This window comes from Sorex fumeus, unplaced genomic scaffold (assembly GCF_029834395.1).
Source record: "Sorex fumeus unplaced genomic scaffold, SorFum_2.1 ptg000007l, whole genome shotgun sequence".
NCBI classification, from domain to species: Eukaryota; Metazoa; Chordata; class Mammalia; order Eulipotyphla; family Soricidae; genus Sorex; species Sorex fumeus.
Genome location: NW_026606064.1, coordinates 26,329,011 through 26,349,249, shown reverse-complemented (window position 1 = coordinate 26,349,249; position 20,239 = coordinate 26,329,011).

Below are 20,239 nucleotides of genomic sequence, written 5' to 3'. Positions count from 1 at the left end.
CAAATAGACCACAGATAGCTTGTCAGGCTCTGCTGTGTGGGTGGGATATTTAAGGTACCCTGAAAAATTAATTAAATTAAATTTAATTAATTTTAATTTTAAATTTAATTAATTTTTAATTAATTTAATTAAAAATTAAATGAATGTAAATAAAAAGTTGTGCGGCCGCATTCCCGGAGCTTGGTGTGATAATCTCTGGATCCTGGCCATTGTTGGGGTTACTCGGCAGTTGGTGGGACTGGCAGGTCCAGTCCCAAACCGTGCAGGCTTGGAGATCTCAGCCCCAGTTTCCACACAACTGGGTTCCTCTGCCAGTTCTTTTATGTGTGAGGCTCATCCAAGTGTGTGGAAAGTGGTCCCAGCATGACCTTGGCTGGGGCTCGGAGGGCTATATAAGGTAATAGCCATTCAAATACATTGATAGCTGGCATGAATTGGCAAAAAAAAATTAAAATCAGTTTAATGTTATATCTCATACATTTAAAGGTATTTCTACAGAATTTAGCTCAGCAGTCCTAAAATTACACATGTAAGGGAGTGTTTATAAAATTACCTAATAATAGTGAATGATTGGAAATAATTTGAATGTTATGGACGGTGGATCAAATTTTTATCATACCTATTAATGGAAATCCTATGAAGTTATTATCTGATACAAATATAAGTAATGACAATTTATGGGATGTTAAACAATATGTTAGTATGTGCCTTTTGAAATATGTAAATAAATCTACCAAAAAAGATCAATTGCTTTTCTAACCTCAGCCATTCTTTGGTGATACTGTTTGCCTTTTTCTGTTCATTTAGACCTTCTGAATACCTTGCAAAGATAAAACATGCTTTGCTTATTGAAATATTAAAAAATAAAATCCCCAGAAGCAAATGAGTAAATTTTGAGGATTGATGGAAATTTTTTTATGCTCCTCTATTTGTGTAGGATATGAAAAAAATGAAGGGAAAGACAGTGGAAGAAGAGAAACTCTGAATAGTCTTGACTCTTACTTAATATTGCAATAGGACTAATGCAATTTATTGTTTTCTAAATACTTTATGCTAGAATGTAGCAGTTTGGGGTAAATAACTGCTCAAAGCAAAATTTCTAGAAACAAATAACTCAAAATCCATCAATGCAATAACCATGCATAGAAGGTCTAAATGTCAGACAAGGGCATAGCCTAGTCTCATTTTCTTTCTTTTTTTATAATTTATTTATTTATTGAATCACTGTGGGAAAAGTTACAAAGCTTTCAGCTTTAGGTCTCGGTCATGAAAATATCAATCACATTTCCCTTTTACCAATACTTATTTTTCACCACGAAGAACCCCAATAAACCCCCACCCCCACCCCCTCAATGTCTGTGAGGCAGATGAATTCTAGTTAACACTCTATCTACTTTGACTAGCGTCATTGTTTTGATAAAAGTTGCACCATTATTATTTAGAGTTTACCCCCCCCCCCCCCAAATCAGACATGCTGAAAAAGCATTGTGAAATGATTTGCTTTCTACAGCTGGGTTCAAGAATTAAATGATGTCGTGGCCGTGTGGTTTTGGATTTCTGCTATTTTACTTATTAACCCTGGAAGTATTTCTACTGAGAGTCAGATAATTAAGAGATTGGTTTCTGTGCTCTGGAGTCATGGCCGTGCTGGAGAGCCGCTCGTGGGGGGCAACTGGTGACCTCGATAGGGCGTGAAGGACGGGCCGGAATGCCCCCCTTCCCATGAGGTTTTAGTCACCCCCTCACCCTCGGCTCATACCTGCTGTCCACAAGGCTCCCATGCGGCCTCCATCTTTCTTTCCAGAGAGGAGAGGGCAGAGGGGAGCAACACCCTTTTCCCTCCGGGCAGACATGATGGCGTAGATTAACGCATAGTCTTTTCACTTTTCTGCTCCAAGCTGCTGGGTTCTGCATTAAGTCCTCGTGCTTCTGGGGCCATGGCCGTGCCAGAGTGCCGCTTGTGGGGAGCAACTGGTGACCTCGGTAGGGCATGAAGGACGGTCATTTTCTATTATATGTAAATGATAGAAAATTTTGGTATATGAGAGAAAACTAGTAAGAAACAAAAGTGCCAAACAACACTTTTCAAGTTTGCTGTAAAAAAAATTTGGATTTAAGACCCACACCAATTAATAGAGTCTCCTGCCCGTGCGCCTGGCTGTCCTCGCTGGGGCCCCTTGAACCAGCCACAATCATGCTGACACCACTCTCCACACGCATGAAAGTACTGGTAAAGGAATAAAGGCATGTGGGTCCCGGGGCTGAGATCTCCAAGCCTGCTCGGATTGGGGCTGAGCATCCTCCACCCAGATCCTCCATTTTCCAGTAGACATGGGCCACACCCACAATGTACCCCCCGGCGCCAGGCAATCCCATCAATGTCCAAGACCCAGAGACTATAAAACCCAGCTCCCAGAAGCGCGGCCGCATTTGCAGCCGTGTGACATCTTATTATCTCGTTCTTACTTTGGACAACCTGGCAGGCTACCGAATGTAACCTGCCCACACGGCAGAGTCTGGCAAACTCCCCATGGCGTACCCAATATGCCAAATACTAGTAACAATTATGGGTCTCATTCTCCTAACCCTGAAAGAGCATTGAATATGGCACTTTTTTAAATCTCAGGGCTAGGACGAAGGAGATGTTATTAGTGCCTGCTCAAGGTAATCAACGAACAACAGGATGATTGTGATCATGATCGTGACCAATTCATACATTCAAATGGGTGATTTATCCTATATGTCTGCCCTTAGACTTGTTCAGTCACTTACTAGGCACTTATAGAGCATATAATTTTATTTCAGTTAGAAAAAAATTTTTCATGAGGAAATTTATTTTCAGTCTGTATATAAGATAAGGTTAAGTATGAACTCATACTGTTTTTCACTTCCTTGATACTCAGCTTTTAAAAATAAAACTTAAGTATAATATCTGCTTTGTCATATTATGATGATTAAAATGTTAAAATATATGGAAGCTTTTGCATAATATCTGACTCATAATATACTCAAGAAGTGCTGAAAATCACAAGGCAAAAGAAACAGCATAGTTTAATGTAGTGACTCTCAAACATTGCTAATGATGCAGTAGTCTCTAAAGTGCTTGTTAAAAGAAATGTTTGTCAAACTCCAGAGCTGCAGATTCAGTAAGCATGGGTTTGCGCCCTGGTAGTGAATCCAAAACTCTTCAGTGCCACCCTCGAGAACGTCATGCGAAGACTGAAATGGGAAGGAATGGGAATGAAGATAGATAGACGGTTGGCAACTACACCACCTCTGCTTTGCTGATGACATCATTCTAATAATACCAATCATTAGCCAAGCAGCACAAATGCTGGCCGACATCGGCCATGAGTGTGGAAAGGTTGGACTACAGCTGAATCTCAAGAGGACAATGTTTATTAAAAACAGTCTCATTCCTGACGTTCCATTCGCTCTCGATGGAACAAACATCTCTGAATGCAAGTTATGTGTAGCTAGGTTGAGAAGTCAACATGATGAATGACCTGGCACCTGAGTAGTGCAGGAGGAGGAGAGTGGTTTGGAACACCTTCAAGAGCATCAAAGAAATAGCTAAGAGGATGAAGAACCTCCCGCTCTGGGCACATCTCTTCGATTCCACTGTTCTTCCTGCATTAACATATGCCCCAGAGACCTGGGCCCTACAAAAAACAGGAAGAGAATGCTATTCGTGTCTCCCAAAGAGGAATCAAAAGAGTTATGCTTGGAGTATCACACTACACTCAAATGAGAGAAAGAATCTGGAGTTCCAACTTCCGTCGACAATCAAGAATCAGGGACACTGTCTAGTTTGCCAAGGTATCGAAAATCAGATGGGCTGGACACATAATGCGATTTGGAGACAACTGTTGGACTAGAGCCATTTCCAACTGGATTTCATGGGACATCAAAAGATTGCGTGGCCATCCACCTATGAGATGGTCAGACTTTTTCATCAAGACCCTGAACAATCGATTTGAGGCTCTTTGTGTTCCTAGAATGAGCAGACGTCGTTGGGCTACAGTAGTACGCGACAGGGACAAATGGAGATGTTACTGGCGCCCGCTTGAGCAAATCAATGAGTAATGGGATGTCAAGTGATCAAGTGATCAAGTGAGTTTGTGCCCAAATTGTTAGTTCATGCAATTCCAAAGTGGTACTGATCTTGTTGGTTCATGAACTACATATGAGAATCATAGGCCTAAAGATATAGATGAACTGTACTTGTAAACTCTTTTCCAAGTCATTCTTATGATGTCTGGGTCATCAGTAAATAATTCCTCTTGATTTCTGATGTACATCTCTAAATTGAAGTCAAGAGAATGTTAGTTCACAGAATTGCTTTGATAAGAACTCAAACATACAGTTTGGCTCATAATAAAAACTATTAATGTAAACTGTTATTTAGACTATCTTTATTTTCTGAGCTCTGGTATTACTATCTAAAGCTCCAATTTTAAGGTAATTATTTTAATTTTTGAAAGTAATTTTATACGATTATCTTTGATACTTGACAAGAGAGCTACTCGGGAGCACAGATATATATTCCTATATCACTTAACAGAGCCTAAAATGATACATATGTCCACAATTAATGTTTATTGTATTTATTGTAACTATTTTTAAAGATATTGTGTGTCTTCATTGTCTTACCTGTTTGTATATTTTTCCAAAAACAAAATATAGATGTCAATAAATAGAAAAGTGAAATAATTTTGGTCAGTTTCAAGAAAAAATGGCAAATCCTTGGCCATTGCTTAATCAAAAATATGTATTTCTATTATTTGAGTAGTTGTAGAAAAATTCTTGTAAAATTTCTAATATTTGACATTCCTCATGCCTGATCTCCATATCTTCTCACTCACTATTCCTCCATGGCCCATTCTTGTCATGCTGAAACCCACTTATTAGCTATTTGACATAGAAGACTTACGAAGATTATGTATTTGATTTAGAAATTATTGTCACCCCTGAAATCTTTGTAACCGTTCTCACAGTGATTCAATAAATAAATAATAAAAAGAAAGTAATTATTGTTCCCATTTTTCCATTCTTTATCACTGCTGAACACAGGACCTTGAATATTTTTTAAGTTTTGCACTAGCCCTGAAAATTATAGGTGATCCTATTAATATTAAAAATGGTATTGCAAGGTTATGAGGATGCTTCATCAATAATCAAAAAATATTTTTTCAACTTCTGATAAACCATTGATAGGGTTCTCAATGCATAATACTTTGGGGAAATTAATTAAGAGACTGAATCACCTCATCTATAAAAACCTCATCTGAACTGGATGTTCTCCTATGAATTTCTAATTCTAAAATGCTACAAATCCATTAATTTCTAAATGTAGAAAATGTTACAACCTAAAAAAAAGAAACCTCTACTTTGGTGAAACAAATTTTTTAATATATTTAAATCTATTGAATCTATTTAAGAAGAGAAACAGATGGTGAATATATTCTTAGATGCCATTATTTCTCCTATAATGGTATACCTTGCATTTCTATGTAATTTCCTGGGGATAGTCAATCTGAAAGGCTTTCTATACCTTAGCCTGAAAAATGACACATCAACAACATGCTGAGCTTCCTAATTACCAGGAATGCAGGGCCCATTAAACTGTGAGCATGCATATGCACACCTAATTATGTTTATGCCTACTTATAAATCAGCAAAGTGAAAGCATATGCATGCTGAAAATTACCCATCATTAACTTTCCTAATTGCACCCAAATAAAGAGGGAAATAATTCACTTCAGAATATGTTTTCATCCTTTGGGCAAAGCCTACACTCATCTTGTTTAGGTTTTGAAAAATTATCTTTCTGCTCATAAATGAAAATCAATTCTTTAGATGCCAAATACAACATCGTTCTTCCGTGGGTGTTGAGCCAGAGAAAATGAAAAGACTCAGATATGAATGTCAGAAGACTAGAGCATAGATCTAGGAAGCAAGCAGCATAGAGAGAAGATACAAGGTAAAGAAAAACAATTCCATTATTCTTATGGAGTCCAATGCAGATGGTGACAGGCTAACCGCAGATACAATAGGATGAAACAATGAGGGACAGGTCCTCCAGGGGAAAAGAAGCATTAAATTTAGATGTCGGACAGAAGACTCAATTTCATGACAGTAATTGAGATCAATTGGAGTACTGTCTGCTCTCCACACACAAAATTCCCCTTGTAGTTTCTCCAAACAATTACTGTTCTATTACTGGCAGGATTAAGATAAGACAGACAGGAGTTATGTATGCCTAATTGTACTTCCATATATGGTTTATCATTGTCCCATAGAGACAGGAAACAGAAAGAAAGGGGTGGGAGGAATAAGTGAGCAAGAGAAGTGCTTTTGTATTCATAATAATAGGAAAATATTGTGTTATTAATTCAAAAGTGCTCAATAAGTGATCTGGAGCTTGACCTCCTGATAATTCTCTCTAGCACTACACTTGCATCATTTCACTTTGTCCTCAAAAACAGCGCTGTAGAGACTTCTGTATTCTCATTATTCAGGTGAAGAAAATGAGGATAAAGAATTCAATAAATACAAACCAATGCCTAACTGATGGGGCAACGATTCAAACTCTGTTTCTTTGTGACTCTGAAGTCCTAGTTTGAGACTAAACAGCCACCAACATAAGGGATCCTAAATTACCAGATTTAGACATTATTTTTCTAAAGGTATATTTGGACTTGTATTTTTACTTATATATGTTAAAAATAACAGTTGCCTTCCTGGAGTCCCTTGCAGTCATGCCCATGAACTACCTAATGCAGCAAGTAAATACATTCAGCTGCCATTGTCTTGAGATTCCAAAACAGATCTTAAAGGAGACCAATAAGTCACAAAGATTCTTTCAGACTGTGCACAAGGTTGAGCTGTTCAGGACACCCTGAGAGGGGCGGCTGAACCCAGCGCCCACCCAAACAGAGCCCTGGAAACTGGAAACTCCCACACTCTACAATCACCACCATGCTCCCTGCCAGATTCCACTGCTGAGGACAAGCCTTAGCCAGAAATTAATCCAATGAAAAACTCAGGTATGCGGTTTTTCTGACTGAAATCTCCAGGCTTACGTGGATTCAGGGATGGGATACCTCCCCAAATCTCCCTGTACTTGTGAAACCCTGGCAATCACACAGTTAAAAATTGAACTCCACTTTTATCACCCCACTCAAAAGTTTGGACTTCCTGAAGTGACATCTCAACACTGATAAACCAGGAGTTGCACACATCACATTGGATGGGTTGTAATATCAAAGGCAACCAATCTTGATGAACAAAACATAAACACAGAATGCTTAATCTGTAACAGCACCTTAGTAATCTTTTATACAAGGACTTAATGGCTCCATGGTGAGATGCAACAATCTTCACTAACTTTCTTCTAACGAAACATTTCTGTTCATTCTCTTAGCAAATTATTAAGCAATATAAAGTTATCGAGGACCTACTATGAAGGTCAGGTTTTAGCGGTGGTTGGGAAAATTGGAGATGATGGTGTAGGGAAGGTGTAATTGGTGGTGGTTTTAGTGTTGGAATATTGAATGCCTATAACAAATCATCAAAACAACTTTGTAAATATAAATAGATGAATTAAAAAAAACAGAAAAAAAATTGAAGAGTCAGAGAGAAAGAGGAAAAGGTAGGTCATTTGTCTTGCATGCAGCCCACCCAGTTCAAATCCCAGCATCCCCAGTGGGAGTCCCAGGTGTAGTCCCTGAGCACAGAGCCAGGTGTCAGTCCTGAGCACATCTGGGTGTGGCCCCCAAACAAACAAAGTTGAGTAAGACAACTGAATTAATGACTTCTAAGTAGCAATTTGTACCACATGATTTTACTAATTACTGTTGCTGCAAGTCAGGGCAATGTTTTCATTTGGGCTTACCCATTTTTCAAGAAAAGGCTTTTTCATTAGTGTTTTTCAAATTGTCCGGTATTGTCTATGGGAAAGGCAAGAATATTTTGACATAGACTCTATCAATAGATTCAATGCCAAGAGTTGATTGAAAATGAGTAACAAAGGAAGCCATTAGTCAAGAACATTTAGAAAATTAAAATACTCAATCAGTTCTCCATAGGTAGCAATGGTAGTGCTTCTGGCTTCTGATGGTGAACATTTTAGGCATTGTGCTACGTTGCTGGAAGTGAGGTTGAACTTTGGTTTGTGCTCTGACATTCTATATTGGGCTTTCTTCACTCTTGGAAATTGTAATAATTCATACCGAATTATTTTTATTTCTATAATTACCAGCCAGACTGGATATAATTATCTGCAACTACAAAGCTAATTTGCACAATAGTCTAACACTTAATTAAAAATTAATAACAAAATTTTAAGTACAAGCTCCGTTGTTTGGTATGCACAGTCTTTTTCACACACACACAAAATGGTCCAATATCATCCTTAATTTTCTCTGGTCCATTTTAGTGTTCTAGTGACTGTGACTTGTACAATGTTTCTTCTACTGAAGACAACACACTTATTAAGTTAGGTGTAGAAGTAGGATCACTACATTTGAACCCATCCAGTGAACAGTTTCAGGGGTCATCCACCAATATTTCATCTCCTGAATTATTTTAAATATAAATATCTGAACCAAGCATTTAACTAAATGTCAATGTATTAAGATACTACCATTAAAATTTTTATAACAATAAAATGCAATACAATCTCACATCACAACAATTATTCCTGTGAGCAAATCTGTTTTGCATCTCTGCTTACTTTCCTATATTAGTCAACAGGATAAAACTAAGAGTCACATTTATCTTTATATCTTTTTAAAAATTGTTTTCCATGTTAATACATTATAAGCTACTCAGTTTATAAAGCCAAAACTCTGAGTCATTCCTGATCCTGTCTATATCCTTAGTCCTTAAATCCATTATTCATATTTTTCAAATACTTCCTTAAGTCATTTCTATGGATGCTCCAAGCTGTAAATCTCTTGTGTTCTTATTTTTATTTTTTGTTATTTTTCTGCACTACATAGCATAAACATTATGACTTTCCTAGAACACAAATATGATCTTGTGTCTTCATGGCCTAAAACTCTTTCAGTTCCCTACAGCTTGAAATCCAAATTTGATGGCTTTGAGCAGAGAATCTCCTTATTCATTATAAAATCAGTCTACTCCTTCTATGTTTTTTGCATCTAATCCATGTTCTCCCACAGAGATTATAAAATACAATCCTTGACAAACCACTAAACCACATACAGCTCTTCAAAAAATCTTGCTTTCTTTTTTCCCTAGATTTGACCACTTATACCTCTAGTTACAAATCCTATATAATGTAGCTTAAAGTCTCAGTGTTAAAACTTTTGTCAACAATCTGAAATTAACTTAAGGCCTTTCTCTCTTATTCCATACAAATCTGATACACTGTTTATTTTTTATGAAGTTACGTGGCCGCAATGATGTGTTTGTTATGGCCACATAATTTCATAAAAATAATGTTTTTTGTTTCTCCATAAAATCTCTGTCCTTCAGTTTAACCACATCTCTGAAGAGACTGAATTAATGCTTGCTTTACTATCTCACCTTGAAGATTAACTGGCAGGGCGGCATGCACAGAAAACCCAGGGAACTGCAAGGACCCCCAGACCCTCAGCCAAGGTGCCTCCGAGCATCCAGGACAGAGGCGATCCCCAGAAAATTTTAAGTCGGAACCAGAAGTGAGACTTTAATCCTTCTCAGGCACCAATGAGGCTGACTCCCCCACAGGTGCAGGGGCAGCTGTGGGTGTGTCCTCCTGAGGGAAGAGCTCATGTGGCTACAGTTATTTTCCCCTTTCCCAGTTATTTTCCCCTTTCCCCTTTGCACTCATATCTCAATCTCCATTACCTAATTCTGAGGACAGTCTGGCTGTCACAAATACATTACATCAATAGTCCACTAGCCTATTCCAATCTTACCAAAATAACAGTGAACACAAGAAACTGAACAAGCCTAATATTAAAGAACACATCCTCTGAAGCTGCACTAGAGGACTCAGATAAGTCCCAGAGGAACACCAAAGAGGAACTTAGTATTCTAGAAGGGGAAAAAGGAGACCACTATCGACTGAGTTCATCCAGAATCCTTTCTCGCGGCAAGAGGGGGACACTGATAGTGAACTGGAGGGTCTCACCTCCATACCACAGCAACATGAAGAAACAGCACAGATCCCCACCACGAGGAGTGGATGAAGAAAAGAGCCCAGAAGACTCAATAGGGAAGACCCACAAATATGATCTCTCTGATAAAGAACTCAGAGGTGAAATGTTGAGGATGTTTAATGAACTCAAAGAAACGGTGGAACAGGCATCCAGTAAATTAAAGGAAGACATGAAAGAAACAGTGGAATGGACAGCCAATAAAATACAGAAAGAAATGACAGCAGAAATAAAGTTACAAACAGAAATGTCACTGATAAAGGATTTAGTAGATAAAATTAAAAACTCATTGGGCATCCTCAATATTAGCATGACAACAGCCGAAGACAGAATCAGTGAGCTTGAAGATGAGCTGCAGAAAGCATACAGGGAATAACATACAATGGGAAAAGACCTAAAAATATCTCTAGGATGAATCAGAGACCTAAGGGATGAACTCTAGAGGAAAAACATAAGAATCATCAGAGTACCAGGATATAGAGACAACCCCAATGAAGTAGCAACAGTTAAAGATAAAGATATCGTTGCTGAGAAGTTCCCAGAGCTGGAGAATGCAGGCCTCCAGATTGAAGGAGCCCAAAGGGTCCCAGCTAAAAGAGACCCTAATAAAAAGACTCTAAAACATATCATATTCAGAATGACAAATACCAGAGATAAAGACACAATACTGCAAGCAGCAAAGTCAAACAAGAAAATTATATTCAAATGAAGATTAACTGACATTTGACAATTTGTATAAATTGTATTCTCCCAGATGTTGTCTATGATATTCTTGAGTCCTGTGAATTCCTCAGATATTGTTTTCTAATCGCATAAATTATGATAATAAAGAATAATGATGATGATGATTAACTATTATATATGAAACATTACTATGTAACTGCAAAACATTAAATGTCCAACAATATACTATGATGTAAGTATTATACATCAGGTGAGGAAACTGAAGTATAGGAGAATTTTTTAAAAATTGTCTATTGTAACAAATCTTAGGTACACAAATAGTGCAATGAAACTTAATTTTTTTGACTCTTCTCCACTGCTCTTCTCATGGGGTTATACCTCAGATTGATATTTTGGGTAATAGGAACCCAAGATTTCCCTATTCAAATGACTTGGAACCTATGCCTCTCCTCAACAACTATATCCACAAGAATGACCTCATCACTAGAAGATCAACTATATGTGGTAGAGAACAGGGCTTTGAAATGAGGACTGGACTATGTGTGCATCATGATGAAATTATTCATACAATGCAGTGTAGACGGAAGTGGGACGGTTATAGAAAGTACAGAGGAATAACAAAGGAATTTGAGAATTCTAAGTTTGAACCAAATATCTAATATTGAACCAGTTTTTGTCTCCATGTCCCTGACTTTAGAAAATAGTAGGAGTGTTGCTTATTGCAGCACATTTTAACAGTTATATTCCACACTAAACTATTAAAAACACTTCATTTATTTATTTTTTAAGTTTATATTTTAATGAATCATTCTGAGATATATTTACAGACTTTCATTATTGTATTTCAGTAAAACAATGTTTAAGTACTCATCCCTCCACCAGTGCCCATTCCCCACCCCCAATGTTCCTAGTATACCTCCCCCCCCACCCGTACTCCTGCCCACTTCCTGCCTCTGTGGCAGGCACAATTCCTCCTACTTTCTCTGTCCTTTTGTGTGTTATGGTTAGCAATACAGTTTAAAAGCAGTCATCATGTTTGGTCCATAATCTACTTTCAACATGCATCTACTGTCCCTCCAACCATCACTTATTTAGTGCTCCTCTCTATCCCAGCTACTTTCCCCCTAGTGCATGAGATCAGCTATCAAGCTATGGGGCAGTCTTCCTGACCCTTTTCTTAACTGTCCTTAGGTGTTATCCTTCTATTATGTTACTTTATATTCCACAAATGAGTGCAGTTTATTTATGTCCGTCTTCTGACTCTTTTCACTTAGCATGATACTCTCTGTGTTGATCCACTTGTATACAAATTTCAGACTTCATTTTTTCTAACAGCTGCATAGTATTTCATTGTGTAGATATATCAAAATTTCATTAACCAGTCATCTGTTCTTGGGCATTCATTTTTTCCAGATTCTAGCTACTCTAACTAGTGCTGCAATAAACATACAAATGCATGTCATTTCTGCTGTACTTTTTCGCATCTCTGGGGATATTTTCCCAGAAGTGGTATTGCTTGGTCAAATGGCAGCTAGATTTCTAGTTTTCTGAGAAATGTCCATATTGTTTTCCTAATAGACAGGACCAGTTGGCATTCCCACCAGCAGTGAAGGAGAGTCCCTTTCTCCCCACATCCACGCCAACACTGGTTGTTTTTGTTCTTGTGGATGTGTGCCAGTCTCTGTGGTGTGATATAATACCTCAGTTATTTTGATCTGCATTTCTCTGATGATTAGTGATGAAGAGCATTTTTTCACATGTCTTTTTGGCCATTAGGATTTCTTCTTTGAGAAAGTTTCTGTTCACTTCGTTGCCCCATTTTCCGATGGGGTTGGATGTTGTCTTTTTGTAAAGTTCAACCAGTGCCGTATATATCCTTGATATCACCCCTTATCTGAGGGGTATTGGGTGAATATCTTTTCCCATTCTGTATACTGTCTTTGTATTCTGGTCACTATTTCTTTTGAGGTCCAGAATTTTTTTAGCTTATGATAGTCCCATTTGTTTATCTCTATTTCCACTTGTTTGGTCAATGGCATCTCATCCTTGAAGATACCTTTGGCTTCAATGCCATAGAGGGTTTTGCCTCTTTTCTTCAATGTACCTTATGGATTCTGGTATGATGTTGAGTTTTTTAATCCATTTTTATTTTACTTTTGTGCATGTTGTTAGGTAGAGGCCTGAGCCCATATTTTGTATGTAGCTTTAACAGTACTTTAATACTAACTCATTTTGTAGTGTCTCAGGTGGGTAAATGAGACTTTCAAAATCCATTGTAATTCTTTATATACTTACTCTCTATAACTCTAATCTATAAACCATTTTTTTTGCTAAGCAATTTTATCAAGAAAGTCAACCCATGATTCTCTCTGTTATAGTCTGTGACCATGTAAAACTCCTAAATCACAGTGAGCCTCACTGATTAGCCTTGAGAAAACTTTAACCTCTTTTGTACTGATCCCCTGGAAATTCCCTTTGGTCATCAAGAATGACCTGGGAGATCACACTCTATTTAATGAGGAAGAACCTATAATTCCTTAAGGGCCACCACAGTGGAGGTGAGAAATCTGGACCAAGGCCTATGCCCTTGCTCACTGCCAGGTAACTTTTTCCCCAGTTCAAGGAAAAGCCCTGAATCCCCCAATGGCCACTGAATAATGACAAGGAATACCAACCAATGCACACTCCACCCATCACCCAGTTTATATCGGGTTCATGTGAGATTATAAATCATGATGAGTTGCTGGCAAGAGACACCCCCAGAAATATAAGAAGTGGAGTCCAACCCTACAGATGTCAGAGGTAAGTGACAAGGGGTGTCAAACAGCTCCCAACTGGGGAGGGAGATAAATCACACTGACTGGAGAGAGATGCCTGGAGCCATGAATAGCCAGAGCCCTACCAGGCAGACAATCAGCACCAGGAATGATGAAAAAATGAACAATGCAGCAGCATCAATGAAAGTCATCAAAATTCCAGGAAAATACTAAACATTTATCAGATTTTTTGAAATTCCATGAAGAAATTTAGAAGGATAATTGTCTTAATATTTAATTACTTAAAAATAAAATGAATTCATATTCAATTTATAGAAATAAAGGATCTAAGGAATATAACAGCAAGTCTCAGCAGCAGAATGAATGTAGCTGAAAATTAAATCAGTGACTTCCAAGATGAAGTACACAACTCCATCAATAAACAAGTAATAAAAAGGATACTGAAAAAAATGAAGAAAAAGTAAAACATATTATTGACAATACCAGGAGGAACAACTTCAGAATCATATGAATTCTAAAATAGAGGAAACAGAGAAGTGCAAAGAATGGATGTTTGGAAAAATAATAGCTGGGTATATCTTCTACCTGGAGAGGAAAATTGGCACATTGGGGCCTATCGAGCACATTAAACCTAAGAAGAAAATTACCAAGAAACACTTTCATAAAGATGGCATAAATCATAAAAAAACTTTGAAACAGTGAAAGAGAAGCAAGGCCACTAATACAAGACAAAAAGGATTCACAACAGATTTTTGAAGTAATAAAACTCCATATTAGAAGAGAAGAGAGCTACTTACTCAAAATATTGAATGAAAAGTTCTTCCAAATAAGAATTCATTATCAAAAAAAAGATAAATACAAAGAATTTTCTACCCTTCAAGTTTATGATTCAGATTTGAAGGAGTGATAAAATCATTTCCAAACAAACAAATGCTGAGTCCTTTTGCTGTATCAGGGCTGCCAAGTGTTCTTATACAAACAAAAAGTTTAAAGAGCAAAAGCATCAACCTCCTATAGGTAAATAGAAACAAATTTCTTCAGATCTGTATCTAAATATCAATGAAATCAACTCTTCAATTAAAAGGGACAAAGTGGCTGTATGGATAAGGAAATAAAACCCAACTTTTTGCTGCTTACAAGAGATACACTTGAACTTTCACAATAAATATCGGTCCATGTGAAAGATTAGAAAACAGTGATATAGAATAACTGTAGACTTAAAAAAAAGCTGGAGTACTCATACTGGTATTAAACGAAATAGAGTTCAAACTAAAGAAAGAAATAATGGACACTGGATAATGGTTAAAAGATAAATAGGTCAAGAGGACTTAACTCGTATCAACATATACTTATGAAGGGGCAGAGAGTTTATTAAGCAACTGATTATAGATTTGAAGGGATGCATCAAAGCCAAAACAATAGTAGTGGGAATATTTTTTTATATTTATTTATTGAATCACTATGGGAAAAGTTACAAAGCTTTCAGGTTTAAGTCTCGGTCATGCAATGATCAAACACCTTTCCCTCCACCAACAAGAACTCCAATATACCCCCCTCCTACCCCTCCCAATGCCTGTGAGGCAGATGAATTCTACTTAACACTCCATCTACTTTATTTACATTCATTATTTCGACAAAAGATGCACCATTATTGTTTAGGGTTTACACCCAACAATCAGAACTGCTGAAAAGGCATCGTGAAATAATTTGTTTTCTACAGCTGGTTATGAGAACCATATGATATCTGGTTTTGGATTTCTGATATTTTACTTATTAAGCCTGTAGTTATTTCTTCCAAGAGCCAGATAATTATGAGAAGTTTTCTGTGGCTCTGGAGCCATGGCCGTACTGGAGAGCCGCTCGTGGGGTCAACTTGTGACCTCGGTAGGGTGTGAAGGACGAGCCAGGAATGCCCTCCTTCCCATGAGGTTGCAGTTGCCCCGTCACCGCCAGCTCATACCTGGCCTTCCAAAAAGCTCCAAGGCAGCCGCCATCTTGCTGCCCAGTGGGAAAAAGGAGGAAGGGAGCGACACCCCTTCCCTCCTGGGGAGGCATGGTACCGTAGATTAACGCATAGTCCATTCACTTTTCTGCTGCAAGCTGCCGGGCAGTGGGAAGATTTTTAACACTCCTTTTTTGCTGTTACCCAGCCAAAGAGATAGAGTATTAATAGTAAAACAAGAGCTATACAAGGAAAACTACAAAGACTGGACTACTAAATATATATGTGTATATATATATATATTATCACTTCACTTAATCACCTAATCCCCGTTACTCATCGATTTACTCGAGCGGGTGCCAGTAACGTCTCCATTCATCCCGGTTGCGTGCTAGTGTAGCCCAATGGTATCTGTTCGTTCTAGGAACATGCAGAGCCTCAAATCGATCATTCAGGGTCTTGACAAAGAAGTCTGACCATCTTGTAGGTGGGCGTCCACGTGATCTTTTGATGTCCCGTGGAATCCAATCAGTAATGGCTCTAGTCCAGCAGTTGTCTGTAGACCTCATTACGTGTCCAGCCCATCTGATTTTTGATGTCTTGGCAAATGAGACAGTGTCCCTGATTCTTGAGTGTTGACGAAGATCAGAACTCCGGATTCTATCTCTCATTTGAGTGAATCATGATATTCCAAGCATAGCTCTTTCGATTCCTCTTTGAGAGACCCGAATAGCGTTCTCATCCTGTTTTCGTAGGGTCCAGGTCTCTGAGGCATATGTTAATGCAGGAAGAACAGTGGAATCAAAGAGATGTGCTCATAGCTGGAGGTTCTTTGTCCTTTTAGTTATTTCTTCAATGCTCTTGAAGGCATTCCAAGCCGCTCTCTTCCTCCTGTGCAACTCAGGTGCCAGGTCATTTATCATGTTGATTTCTCGAGCTAGGTATATATAACTGTTGCATTCGGAGATGGTGGTTCCATTGAGAGCGAATGGAGCGTCAGGAACAAGGCTGTTTCTCATAAACATTGTTTTTGTAAGATTCAGCTGTAGTCCGACCTTTCCACATTCATGGTCAAATTCGTTCAGCATTTGTGCCGCTTGGCTAATGTTTGGTGTTATTAGAACGATGTCATCAGCAAAGCGGAGGTGGTGTAGTTGCCGACCATCTATCTTCACTCCCATGCTTTCCCATTCCAGTCGTCGCATGATGTTCTCAAGGGTGGCACTGAAGAGTTTTGGTGAAATGATATCACCCTGCCGAACCCCTCTCTTGATATGGATGATTACTTCTTTGTAGAATGGTGAGATCTTGGTAGTGAATCCACAATAGAGCTCACGAAGAATCCTGATGTATTGAGTTTGTACGCCCTGATTGGCTAGGGCTTCCATAACCGCTTCCATCTCAACAGAATCAAAGGCCTTCTTTAAATCAATGAACGTTAGACAGAGCGGCATCTTGAACTCCCGAGAAACCTCAATGAGCTTAGTAATCGTGTGGATATGGTCGATGGTACTGGATCCTTTTCGGAATCCGGCTTGTTCACATGGTTGTCCTTCATCTAGTATTCTGCTAATCCTATTCAGGATGACTCGAGTGAACAGTTTGTAGATGACAGACAATAGGCAGATTGGGCTTTAGTTGCCAATGTCGTGGATGTCGCCCTTCTTGTATAGTAGTACAGTCCTGCTGGTTTTCCACTGGGATGGAACCTTGCATTCAGACAGGTAGCGTGTGAAGAGCTGAGCCAATGTATTGATGAGTACTGATGGTAAGTTCTTCAGGTGTTCAGGTCTGATCTTGTCTGGGCCAGGTGCTCTTTGTTTCTTTACCGACGAGATGGCATGTTGGATTTCGGAAGGGAGAACATTGGGAATGACATATCCATCATGTGGTATGTGGTATGTGGTATGTGGGCAAGTGGACGTGGCTATTAAAGAGATCTGAGTAGAAGTCATGAATAATTTTCTCCATTGCCCTTCTGGAAAATGTGATAGATCCATCATGATGTCGGAGGGCAGTCATCTTGGTTTTGTAGTTGGTGAAGGACAGGCGGGCATTACGAATGCTTTTCCCAGCTTCTGCCGCATCTACCGGTACTGCTGCTCTCCTGTTTTTGAGGTCATCCTTGATGGCTTCTCTGCACTGCTTGGGCAGTTCAGATGTTCGCTTGTGGTTGCCTGTGGCATGTGCCAAGCCACATTGGCGAATAAGTTCAAGAGTGTTCGAAGAAAGGCGGTTTTTTGTGGTTATCTCTCTCTTTGCATTCCTCGCACAATCATGGAGGTGCTGAATCATTCGATCGTATTCCTCATCAATGTTGTCAATGACGGCATCTTCCTATGTTGCCACAACAGAGCCAAAGAGCTCCCAGTTGGTGGTCGTTCTGGGAGTCCTCTTCTTAAACCTTGCATTCTTTTCTCCTCGTTCTATGAGGTAGAATTTTGCACTAAGAAGACGGTGGTCTGATCCCGTTTGGAATTTTGGGACAACAGCAACATTGGCTAGGCAAAACCGCCAATTGAACATGATGTGGTCTATTTCATTGTGGAACCGTCCATCGGGAGACTCCCATGTCCAACGTTTAGATTCAGCCTTTTGTAATTGTGAGTTACCATGGAAGGTTTTGGTTGACATGATGAACTCAGACAGTCTGTCACCCTGTTCGTTCCATTCCAGGCCATGGGTCCCGATGTGGAGTTCATCGACTGATCTTCTTGGTCTTATCTTGGCATTAAAATCACCGACAATGATCTTGTAGAAGGTGTGATCTTCTTTATAGAACTTCTCCAGCTCCATGTAGAACTTCTCAGTTTCTCTTTCACCATAACTGGACGTTGGTGCATAGACAACAAAGATAGAAACTGCCGGTAGTGAGCCACATCTATTCAAGTGTAATCGTCTGATACGGGTTGTTAGGCATTCAAATGAATCAATGTTCGTGGCTAAGTTTGTATTGACAAGGATACCAACACCACCGACGCCTCTTTTATCACATATTCCAAGGAACAGTTCTTCTCCAGTGTCGAAAACAGCATGATGTGATTGATGTCTTCTCGTTTCGGTCAAACCAATGATGTCGTACTTGATCTTTCGCACTTGTACCATAAGGTCTTCATTGGATGCATCAGATGCCAGCGTACGAGCATTAAAAGTACAGACAATCGATACAGCAGGAAGAGAAGGGCCACATGGAGGGCGGGACCCACAGCTCCCGGAGAAAAAGAAAAAAACAGGTTCCAAAAACAGCCGAGATCATCGGGAAGTCCCAGATGGGGTAGGTACCGCATCCCGCCTCCCCCAGATGGAACCCCGGTGACCAGAAGCCTCTACAAGCACAGCTCGAGTATGCGGGAACTAGGACATTTCCTCAAATCTCCCGGGACTACACCTCCCAGGTAACCTCTGATTCCGGAAGTGACGCCCACAGCACGCCCCCCCAGCGCCATCTTTACAGCATACAGCCGGAAGAGAAGGGCCACATGGAGGGCGGGACCCACAGCTCCTGGAGAAAAAGAAAAAAACAGGTTCCAAAAAGAGCCGAGATCATCGGGAAGTCCCAGATGGGGTAGGTACCGCATCCCGCCTCCTCCAGATGGAACCCCGACATTTCTCTATATACAAAGTGATCAATGGGAAGTAAACCACCCAACGTTTCTCCCTGAAAATCAGAGTTAAGTTTGGAGCACGGCCACAGCCCCAGAAACACAAGGACTTAATGCAGAACCCAGCAGCTTGGAGCAGAAAAGTGAATGGACTATGCGTTAATCCAGGCCATCATGTCTGCCCGGAGGGGAAAGGGTGTTGCCCCATTCGCCCTCTCTTCTCTGGAAAGAAGGATGGCGGCCGCATGGGAGCCTTGTGGACAGCAGGTATGAGCCGGGGGTGTGGGGGCGACTAAAACCTCATGGGAAGGGGGGCGTTCCGGTCCGTCCTTCACGCCCTACCGAGGTCACCAGTTGCCCCCCGCGAGCCGCTCTCCAGCACAGCCACAGACCCAGAAGCACAAGGACTTAATGCAGAACCCGGCAGCTTGGAGCAGAAAAGTGAAGGGACTATGCATTAATCCAGGCCATCATGTCTGTCTGGAGGGAAAGGGTGTTGCCCCATTCGCCCTTTCCTCCCTGGAAAGAAAGATGGCGGCCGCATTGGAGCCTTGTGGACAGCAGGTATGAGCCGGGGGTGTGGGGGCGACCAAAACCTCATGGGATGGGGGCCGTTTTGGTCCGCCCTTCACGCCCTACCGAGGCCACCAGTTGCCCCCCACGAGCGGCTCTCCAGCACGGCCACGACTCCAGAGCACAGAAACCAATTTCTTAACTACCTGACTTTCAGTAGAAATACTTCCAGGGTCAATAAGTAAAATAGCAGAAATCCAAAACCAACATTTAATTCTTGAACCCAGCTGTAGAAAGCAAATCACTTCACAATGCTTTTTCAGCATGTCTGATTTGGGGGGGTGGGTAAACTCTAAATAATAGTGGTGAATCTTTTAATGAAACAATGAATCTAATCAAAGCAGATAGAGTGTTAACTAGAATTCATCTGCCTCACAGGGACTGGGAGGGGTGGGGGGTGGGGTCTTATTGGGGTTCTTCATGGTAAAAAAATAAGTAGTGGTAAAGGGAAATGTGTTTGATATTTGCATGACTGAGACCTAAACCTGAAAG